The following is an 11,038-nucleotide window of genomic DNA, read 5'->3' on the forward strand; positions in this document are numbered from 1 at the left end:
TCAAAAGTATTCACTCCCCTTGGACTTTTCCACATTTTATTGTGTTACAACAAGGAATCAAAATGGATTTAATTAAGAGTTTCTGTCACTGATCAACACAAAAAGTCCATAATGTCAAAAATGAAAAATAAAATCTACAAATTGTTCTAAATTAATTACAAATACAAAACAGAAAATAATTGATTGCATAAGTATTCACCCCCTTGAGTCAATATTTGGTAGAGGCACCTTTGGCAGCAATTACAGCCATGAGTCTCTGCCAGCTTTGCACATCTGGACACTGCAATTTTTGCCCATTCTTCTTTGCAAAATTGCTCAAGCTCCGTCAAGTTGGATGGGGACCTTTGGTGAACAGCAATTTTCAACTCTTACCACATATCCTCAATTGGATTGAGGTCCAGGCTTTGACTGTACATCAAAGCCCTCCAGTGTACTCCAGTGTGGCTTTGGCTGTATGTTTGGGGTCATTGTCCTGCTGGAAGATGAATCTTCTCAAGTCCCAGGTCTCTTGTAGACTTCAGCAGGTTTTGCTCCAGGATTTCTCTGTACTTTGTTGTGTCCATTTTGCCCTCTATCTTCACGAGGTTTCCAGGCCCTGATGCAGAGAAGCATCCCCATAGCATGATGCTGCCACCACCATGCTTCAAGGTAGGGATGGTGTTCTCAGGTTGATGTGCTGTGTTAGGCTTGTACCAAACATAGCGCTTAGCGTTGAGGTCAAAAAGCTCTATTTTGGTCTCATGAGATGATAGAATCTTCTTCCACTTGGTCTCAGATTCTCCCACATGCCTTCTGGTAAACTCTAGCGGAGATTTGATGTGAGTTTTTTTCAACAATAGCTTTCTTTTTACCATTCTCCCATAAATGTCAGTTTTGTGAAGCACCCAGGCTATTGTTGCCATATATACAGTGTCTCCCAGCTCAGCCGTGGAAGACTGTAACTCCTTTAGAGTTGCTATAGGCCTCTGGTGGCCTCCCTAACTAGTGCCCTTCTCACCCGGATACTCAGTTTTTGAGGAAGGCCTGTTCTAGACAGATTCACAGTTGTGCCATATTCTCTCCATTTCTTTATAAAGGACTTTACTGTGCTCCGGGGGATATTCAATACCTTGGAAATGTTCTTATATCCTGCTCTGATTGGTGCTTTTGAAGAAGTTCTTCATCTTCATGATGTAGTTTTTGTTAGGAAATGTACTAACCAACTGTGGGACCTATAGGAGACAGGTGTATTTAACCTGAAATCATGTGAAAGACCTTAATTGCACACAGGGGGACTCCATTCAACCAATTATGTGACTTCTAAAGACAATTGGTTGCACCTGAGCTTATTCAAAAGTGTCATATCAAAGGGGGTGAATACTTATGTAATCAATTATTTTCTGTTTTATATTTGTAATTAATTTAGAACAATTTCTATATGTTGTAACACAATAAAATGTGGAAAAATAAAATGCATTTTATTTTTATTTTCCTTACAGTATTTTACATTACTCTTCACCTCCCCTGTGCATGCCATACTTTTATCAACGAGAGTTGAGATGCAGTCATAAATACAAGCAATCATAGACATCACTTCTTTAACATTAAAAAGTGACGTTTCACTAAACATGTAATGTCAATAGTAATGTTTTAATTGACTGAGCAAGTGCTTTGCTAAATTCTGAATAATATTAAAAAATGAATCACAGGGAGATCAAGCTGAACAAACAAATATTTATTTGAGTGACAATTACTTTCTTCATTTTCAGGATGCTGCGAGCCTTTGGTTCAAGCAAGGCACCCCATTTTTGCATGCGGTGTGTCTTCCCTCTGCCACGTGGTAATTCTGGTCACTTACCGCCGTTTAATGCATGAGGCCCACAATGTGTCGGTGTTCTAGTTCTCTGCTTAGGTCATGCAGGTGGTCTCAAGAATGGTCAAGGGTGCTATTCTATGCAGGTCTGAGTAGATAAGCCAGAACCTGCAGGACTAGAATGCCACCTGTGACTTTGGGCTAAGGACAGGTACACTATGAGAGCAAGACTCCTCTGGTAGATACCAGTTCCTAAAACAGACTCTATCAATGAGATGCAATTTCAGACACAAATTCTGATTAGTGCTATGGTATTAGCCATATCATTACTTCATCTGTGACCTGAGCTAGATCATGACCCAAACCTCCAGATGTGAGACAAGACTAATGCTTTAAATCACAGCCCCATCTACGATGCTAAGTGCATTTGACTAGAACTTACTTACAGTACCACTACAGTATGACAGTGTCTCAGTTCACTGTACTTTGGCAGTAGTGCGGGAGGTAGGTACCACATTGATAAATCCTACATTATGGTCATTCAGCCAGGAGTAAACAGTATTAAATTTGATCAAACCATTTATACTCAAGCAAAGATACATTTCCTATTAATCATTCAAACATGAAAGAGACAATCATCCCTGTGTGATTAGCAGCACTCAGCTGTGTAATTAACAGCGATACCTTCAAATGGCTGCTGCTGTTCTGGCTTCTGCTGTTCCCTGAATACCCCAGAATAGAATCATTAACAACACCAAACAGAGGTCATTATCCATTGAGAATGATGATGAACATGCAGATTGCTATCATTTGCTCTGTCCCATTACATGGTTCAACCATTTCCGTTGTTACTCTCTTAGTCTCAGGCTGATGTTGACAGCTAGATGCCTTTTAATATGTCTGCTTTTATCACACTCTCCAGTTTATAGTGTCTTCATTATCGATGTAATCCCGTGTAAGTAAAATACAAGATCTCATAATTCCATGCCATTGTTTTTGTATTTACTAATTGAGGATTTCAGAGACTCGCTTATAGATTTGGAAGGCGTAACAATATTGGCTGATATTTTTCATTTGTTTCAGTCACCTGCTTTAAACACAGCAGTGTTTCAAAACAACAAAACTCTGATATCTCTTATCCTACTGGATGTAGCTCTGTCTAGACTTAACGTGCACACGGCTAACAAACAAAAAAAAACCCTTATCTTGTCTACAACATGCATATCCATTCAATATATAGGTCTTAATGTGTTTTCAGTTATCCCAACCCACTCCTTCTGAGCCTGCTTTCCTGTCAGTAACCACCCAGCTACTTCCCCTATTGACTGAGATGCTTTCAGCCAGTAACAGTAACCCAGAACACACTGCTGTGGTGAAAGGACCCAGGAAGAGTAATGTATAAGTGTACCCTTATTAAAGGTTACCATGGTATTTTTGCACAGCAATTTTGCTTTATTGCATTGTTATACTATGCATTTGCCATAGTCTGCCATGGTTTGCCATGTTTTTTAATATGATGTACCATGCACACTGGTTCTTTTTCAGTGCTTTTCTATGTTTAACCATGTTGTTACTATGTTTTCTCACAGTTTGCTTTCATTATGTTTTGTTTTTAAAGTATTTCTTTACAATATTGTATAGTTCTTTCAAAACTGCATATTTGAGACATACACCGTGAATAGGAAGTGCACAACATGAACATGAAAATGAAAATATTTGTTAGTTACAGCCATTTGTAATGCTCCTGTAGCAGTTTCATGCAATACAATGCATACTGTCCTTGAGGAGCCCATTACCTAGCCAAGAACCCCCCAGCCAGTCATTTCATTAATACAGTACTTTGGATAATCTTCCCATCTCTGCTATTACAACGAAATGTGCTCAGTGCGTCATAGTGGGTATGCAGCTTTAGAAACGAAAGCTAAATGCTTAGAAAGATAAAGGTGTTTTAACTGAACCATGGTACATGAATTGTGTCTCATTCAATTGTGATGCAGGCTTTAGCCAGGGCTGTACCTTAACTATATGGCTATAATGAGATATTTAGCAATGTCACTGATTGGTTGAGGCATATTTGCAAAGTTTGGGTTGGATTTGTGCTGTTGCTGTGTAATAAATTAATGGCTATCTGTATTGTGATTGACTGAAAGAAAGCAGAACGCTTTTTAGAGTACAATATACAACTGTCTAACTAACAAAACAGAGAATGATGGAGACTACATATTTATATATATATAATTTTTAAACCTTCTTTTTCTGTCTTGTAGAACACTTTTAAAGGTCAGTCGTTGCAATCTTGCTGTTGTCTTGTGGTGCTGGGATCTGGCTGATGGCTTAGTTTCAGGCTGGAAAACACCCTTGCTATGCTCAGGAGGCTGGGGACTGGCTGTAGTTTCCCTCTGTAGATGTGCCAAACAGTCAAAGTCAAACAGTCGCGTGTGTTTTTCTGATAACAAACAAGCTGAAACTCGGAGCAGCTGATTCAAATTCAGCACCGTTCTGAGACACGGGCGAGGGGAGGAGCCAACAGCACAGCAGAACAACGCAGTTAAACGAGGCAGTCTTCCCAGCGACAGCAAGTGGGAGAAGTACAGGCGTGGAAAAGTACAGAGAAGTTTAGAAGCAGTTTGGAAGCAGGCTGACAGCTGCAGAAGAAACTAAACTTAAAAAAAAAAAACCCTCAACATGGTCTTCAAGCCAGTAATCTGTGAAACCTGCTTGATGTGGGAAATCCGAGAAAACCCAGCGGAGCTAAACCAAGTGTGCGTAAAGAGCCGCGTGATCCAGGATTTGCATAAACTAGTAAGTATGCTAGAAATGGAGCTGGAAGAAGTAAGACAGCAACAGGATCTTGAGGAACTGGCACACCCACAATTCATGGAAGTCTGCCTCACCCCTAACCGACTGAAAGCCACCAGGGAGATAGAAGGTCAGAACAGCTGGGATCAGGTAGGCAGAAGCAGGGAAAAAAAGAAACTTCGTCAAACACAACCACCAGAAATCAAAACAACGAACAGATTTGAGGCACTTCAGAATTTTGATGAGAAGAACCAACAACAAGAGAATGAAAGGAACAACATCCTGGACCTTATTGACAGTGGTAACCAGACAGCAAAAAGAAGGGAGGTCATGATTGTTGGGGACTCCATATTGAGAAACACAGCAAGTTCAATTTGCAGTTTGGACCCCCTTACTACAACAGTGTGCTGCCTTCAGGGAGCCCCGGTCAAGCACATCACTGAGAACGTGGACAGGCTCCTAGAACAAACAGGAGACAACCCGGTAGTAGTCGTTCACATCAGTACAAACAACATTGGAAGAGACAGACCAAAATCCCTGCAAAACTAATTCAGAGAGCTAGGAAGGAAATTAAAAGAGAAAACCAAAACTGTGGTATTTTCTGGTATGCTACCGGCACCTTGTAAAGGATCATATGGACAGCTGGAAATAATTAATCAAAACGCATGGCTGAAGATGTGGTGCACACGGGAAGGCTTCACCTATCTTGATCATTGGACCACATTCTACAACGAGGACTATCTGTATAGACGGGACGGACTGCACTTAAATAACAAGGGAACCAGTCTACTTGGAGAAAAGATCCTCGAGCAGGTTCAGAAGCATTTAAACTAGAAAGGAAGGGGGGAGAAATCAACAAAAAAACAGAAGGGAGACCGCATCAAAACAAGAACAACAACTCAGGTAAGACAACCATTAAATGTATTTATCTAAATGCTAGAAGTATCAGAAACAAAATTCTAGAACTTGAAGCTACTGCACTAACAGGTAACTATGATGTGATAGGTGTTACTGAAACTTGGTTGTCTGAGAGTGATGGGGACGAATATAATATTTGTGGGTATACACTGTATAGGAAAGACAGGCAGGACAGAAGAGGAGGAGGGGTAGCGCTATACATAAGAAACAGTCTTGAAGCCCAGGTGTTAAACCTGGACAAAGAAAATAAAGCCGAATCAATATGGGTCAGAATAACGGACAAAAATTCAAAGGGCATAATAATAGGAGCATGCTATAGACCGCCAGATTCAGACGGTGAGCAAAATAATCTGTTATACAATGACATTAGAAATGCATGTAGCAAAGGAGAAGCCATACTAATGGGGGATTTCAACTTCCCCCATATAAAATGGGAAAACCCGGTGGGTAGCACGAAGGATGAAATTGAAATGGTGGAAATGACAAATGACTGCTTCCTAACACAATTTGTCAAGGCACTGACTAGAGGGGAGGCATGCCTTGATTTAGTCTTTTCAAATAACGAAGACAGAATAACTAAAACAGAGGTCAGAGAACCACTGGCAAACTCAGACCACAACATGGTCTCATTTGAAGTGTTTTTTAAAACCCCAAAAAGTAATGACTAAAGCTAAGGTTTACAATTTTAGAAAAGCAAACTATGAAGGTATGAAACAGAGACTAACAGAAGTAGATTGGAGTAAAATAGAGAAAACACCCACAGAAGAAGGATGGTTGTTCTTCAAAAATGTAGTACTAGAGGCGCAAAACAATTAATCCCTAAAGTAGACAAATCTAAATGTAAAACTAAATTGCCAAAATGGTTTAATAGATCAATTAAAAAAAATATTCAGCGAAAAAAGGCACTTTACAGAGCATTAAAAAAGGACCAAAAAGAAAGTACGCAGAAAGAGTACAGGGAACTGCAAACGCAAGTCAAAAAGGAAGTTAGAAAGGCCAAGAGAGAAATAGAAATGAACATTGCTAAGGGAGCTAAAACCAATTCCAAAATTTTTTTTCCAATATTACAACAGCAAGAGAACATTCAAAGAGGAGATTAAATGTTTAAGAGATACAAATGGCAAAATCGTAGAGGAAGAAAAAAAAATAGCAAATATGTTAAATGATTACTTTTCACAAGTTTTTACAAAGGAAGATACTGACAACATGCCCCACATGTCATCCAGTTCCTATCCAGTTTTAAATAACTTTAGCATAACTGAGGCAGAAGTGTTAAAGGGACAAGGAGCTCTTAAAATAAACAAATCCCCTGGGCCGGATGAGATCCTCCCAGTAGTACTCAAAGAAATGAAAGAAGTAATTTACAAACCGCTAACCAAGATCATGCAGCAGTCTCTTGACACAGGGGTGGTACCGACAGACTGGAAAATTGCAAACGTAATACCGATCCACAAAAAGGGAAACAAAACTGAACCAGGTAACTACAGACCAGTAAGCCTGACTTCTATTATATGCAAACTTATGGAAACTATAATAAGATCCAAAATGGAAAATTACCTATATGGTAACAGGGTACTAGGAGACAGTCAACAAGGTTTTAGGAAAGGGAGATCGTGTCTAACTAACTTGCTTGATTTTTTTGAGGATGCAACATCGATAATGGATAATTGCAAAGCATATGACATGGTTTATTTAGATTTCCAGAAAGCTTTTGACAAAGTCCCGCACAAAAGATTAATTCTCAAACTGAACGCAGTTGGGATTCAAGGAAACACATGTACATGGATTAGGGAGTGGTTAACATGTAGAAAACAGAAAGTACTGATTAGAGGAAAAACCTCAGAATGGAGTGTGGTAACCAGCGGTGTACCACAGGGATCAGTATTAGGTCCTCTGCTATTCCTAATCTACATTAATGATTTAGATTCTGGTATAGTAAGCAAACTTGTTAAATTTGCAGACGACACAAAAGTAGGCCTATTTAAATGCCTAAAAGGCAAACGTCACCTCCAGCCGTCATTTGCGACGGCTGGAGAAAAAAATACAAATTAGCATCCTCGTAAAGAGGATGCTAAATAAATAGGCATTTAACTAATTAAAAGAAAAACCAGAGAAAGGACTGTAAATTAAATAAGAATTGTAAAAGGGGAGGTGGTACAGAGCACGCCCCCTAGGGTCCACTGGTCGACAAACGATGCCATGTCGCCAGCAGACTCCGCGTGGGCGTGCTCTAAATGAATCCGGGAACGGAGGAGGGCCCTGAACATGGCCCCGCAGTCAAAGAGACCTTCCCCGCTCATCTTCCGCTTCCTGGTCTTGTAAATGGCCAGTTTAGCAAGAGCCAGGAGCAGATTGACGAGGAGGTCTCTCTTTTTGCTGGAGCCACGAACAGGGTGCCCGAAGATGAGGAGGGTGGGTGAAAAGTGCAGCCAGAACTGCAGCAAGAGGTTCTTCAGCAGCAGGAAGAACGGCTGCAGCCTGGCGCATAAAAAATAAATATGAGCCACCGACTCGGACTGACCGCAGAAAGGGCATGCGGCGTCCGAGTCGGTAAAGTGACGCAGGATCTCTCCTGACGCGAGCGCTCCGTGCAGGACCCTCCATCCCAGGTCCCCAGCTCCCCTGGAGACCAGCGGGGAGTAAAGGGCCTCCCACTGGGGACCGACGCCCTCCGGCGGTCGGAGGGTCTCCCGCCAAGCGGTGTCTCGGCGGGAGACGAGGGCGGGGAAATGGAGGGTGTGGAGCGTCATCGCGTACAGGGTCCTCCTCGACGCCGATGGCAAGGGGGTCGAGGAGAACTGCGAGATCCTGCTCAGGTTGTTCTCGAGGGGGGGCCGAGGGGGGGCTCGGGCCTTGGGTTCGATCAGCAGGACCGGAGAGCCGGGGGTCGGGGGGGTGGGGGTAGATGGCTCGCCGGTCCTGAGAACTCCCTCGAGATACCTGACAGAGTCTGGGTGCAACGCTGCTTTGCACTCCCGGATCGCTCGGCCGGCCGTCCGGACGGACACCCGAGCCGCCCTGGCGACGAGCGCCTCGGGCGCCAGCCACGCCGAGCGTTCGCGATCCAGGAGATCCCAGACTCTGGTCACCTTGGCCGAGATCAGCGCGCGCCGCACCGAGGGGGACTCCAACGCCTGCGCACCTAGGTGGGGGTTGTGCAGCAGGGGCTCCAGCAGGAGTCCTTGGCCCTCGGTCGGCACGGCGTCTCGGCCGACGGAAAACATGCTCCGGGTCCTGAGCAGGTCCTGGTAGAAGACCGGCAGCTCGGGGAGACGGATTCCCCGCAGGTCGATCCAGAAGAGCTGCCGGTCGTAGCCCAGGTCGTGCAGCTGGCGCAAAAGGAGGGACGCCAGCGTGCACCACTGCGGGGCCGGGTCTGCGTACAGGTATCTCTGCAGGGTCTGGAGGCGGAAGGTGTGCACCTGGCTCCTGATGCACACCAACCCTTGCCCCCCCTCGGCGAGAGGGAGGCTCAGAACCGCCGCAGAGACCCAGTGCTTTCCGGCCCAGAAGAAGTCCGTCAGCTTCCTCTGGACCCTGGCCACAAACTCAGGGGGCGGGCTCAGGACGGTGAGTCGATGCCAAAGCATCGACGCCACCAGTTGGTTAATGACCAGAGCCCTTCCCCTGAAGGAAAGCAGTTTGAGCAGACCCGACCACGACCTCAGTCGCGCAGCCACCTTGTCCTCCAACTCCGTCCAGTTGGCGGCGACCGAGGCCTCCGCGGGGCTCAGGTGGACTCCCAGGTATTTGAAGCTGTCCGCGCTCCACTGGAACTGCTGGAGCGCGGCAGGGAGGGAGTCCGCCCGCCAGGGACCCACCAGTAACCCGGAGCATTTGGTCCAGTTGATCCTGGCAGAGGACGCGGCAGAGTAGACGCTCTGGCAGCTCCGCATCCTCTCCAGATCGGCCGGATCCGAGGCCACCAGGAGCACGTCGTCGGCGTAAGCCGACAGGACCACCCTCGTGTCCGGCGCGCCGAGCGCCAACCCCGTGAGCCTCCCGCGAAGGAGGCAGAGGAAGGGCTCGATGCACAGCGCGTACAGTTGTCCGGACAGAGGGCAGCCCTGACGTACTCCTCTCCTGAAAGCGAGGGGCGCGGTCAGGGACCAGTTGACTTTGATCAAGCACTCGGCAGAGGCGTACAGCATCCGGAACAGGCCCACGAAGCGCGGCCCGAATCCGAATGCTCGCAGGGTTCCGAAGAGATATTCGTGATCCACCCGGTCGAACGCCTTCTCCTGATCCAGGGAGAGGAAGGCGACCGACCGACCGGTCCTCCTGCAGTAGTGCAGGAGGTCCCGAACCAGGAAGATGTTGTCGAAAATCGTCCGGTTCGGGACCGTGTAGGACTGGTCGGGGTGGATCACGTCTGCCAGCACGGACTTGAGCCTCAGGGAGGCGGCCTTGGCCACGATTTTGTAGTCCGTGCATAGCAGCGAGACCGGGCGCCAGTTCTTGAGGCTGCGCAGATCCCCTTTCTTGGGCAGGAGCGTGATAACAGCCCGCCTCATCGAAAGGGGCATCTCCCCGGTCTCGTAGGCTTCCGCCAGGACCCGCGCAAAGGCGGGCCCCAGCAAGTCCCAAAACTTCTTGTAGAACTCCACGGTCAGCCCGTCGATGCCCGGCGATTTGTTGTAGGGCATCTGACTGAGGGCGTCGGTGAGCTCGGCCAGGGTCAGGTGGCCCTCGAACTCGTCCCGCACGCCCCCGCTGACCGTGGGAAGCCCGTCCCACAGAACCCTGCACGCGTCGGAGTCGACGGGATCCGGAGAGAAGAGGGCAGAGTAGAAGGCCCTGGCCCTCTCGTTCACGCTCTCCGGATCCGTCAGAAGGGAGCCGTCCTCCGCCAGGAGGCAGGTGATGTTTTTACGGTCTCCCTTCTTTTTCTCCAACGCGTAGAAGAAGTGTGTGCTGCGGTCCATCTCCCGAAGGAACTGGACCCGCGAGCGCACAAACGCCCCCCGGGACCGCTGGAGCCGCAGGTCCCGCAGGGTGCTCTTCTTCTCCTCGTACGCGCTCTGCTCGAGTTGGTCCCCGCGAGCCAGGCGGCTCTCCAGACCGAGCAGCTCCCTTTCCAGCCGCTCGATCCGCGAGTCCCTCCGCCTGCTCGCGCCCCTCGTGTACTCCTGACAGAGGATCTTGATCTGCGCTTTCCCCACGTCCCACCACTGACGCCACGTGGGGAAGCGAGATCGCCTGCCGTGCCAGACCGTCCAAAAGTCCCGGAAAGACCGCTCAAAGCGCTCGTCCTCCAACAGGCTGTTGTTGAAGTGCCAGTAGGCAGCGGCGTGCCTAGCTGGCGCCACGGCCACCGTCACGACCACCAGGTTGTGGTCCGTGAACGGCGCCGGCCTGATGTCGGAGGAGCGAACGCAGTGAGCGTGGTTCCGCGAGACGTAGAACCTGTCGATCCGGGACTGGGACACCCGCCCCTCCCTCACCCGGGTGTAGGTGAAGGCCGAGGCGTCCGGGTGTTGCCACCGCCAGATGTCCACCAGAGAGAGCCGAGCGATCAGCTCTCTCAGG

Source organism: Polyodon spathula, chromosome 17, assembly GCF_017654505.1.
Source record: "Polyodon spathula isolate WHYD16114869_AA chromosome 17, ASM1765450v1, whole genome shotgun sequence".
In the NCBI taxonomy this organism is placed as follows: domain Eukaryota; kingdom Metazoa; phylum Chordata; class Actinopteri; order Acipenseriformes; family Polyodontidae; genus Polyodon; species Polyodon spathula.